Source organism: Corvus brachyrhynchos, unplaced genomic scaffold (genome assembly GCF_000691975.1).
Source record: "Corvus brachyrhynchos isolate BGI_N302 unplaced genomic scaffold, ASM69197v1 scaffold528, whole genome shotgun sequence".
NCBI lineage: Eukaryota > Metazoa > Chordata > Aves > Passeriformes > Corvidae > Corvus > Corvus brachyrhynchos.
Window position 1 is genome coordinate 11,427 of NW_008239298.1, and position 457 is coordinate 11,883.

Here is a 457-nt window from a genome sequence, read left to right on the forward strand (position 1 = left end):
GCGCCCCCCTGGGGGCGGCAGCTGCAGCGGCTCCGGGGCCAGGAAGAGGCGGGCCAGGCAGGGGGGATGGGCGGCCATGGAGCACCGGGGGCGGGGACAGCGCAGAAGGGGCGTGGCCTGCACCTGGAAAGGGGCGTGGTCACATCAGCACCCCAAAAAAATCCCCATAAAAATGTCGTTATTTGCATAAATTTACACAAATTTGCATGAATCTACGCAAATCTGCATAAATTCGAATGTGGGTGTTCTGGTTGCTCCCTGAACTGCTCACGTTAATTAGGGCACCGCCCAGCCCCTCCCCCACCAGCAAATTCCCGGGTTTTCAGCCCAAAACTCCCCCCAAATTTGAAGCCCCGCCCCTTCAAACCCCTCCCATTTAAGCTCCGCCCACTTTAAGCCCCTCCCATTTAAACCCCGCCCACTTCAAGCCCCTCCATTTAAACCCTACCCACTTTAC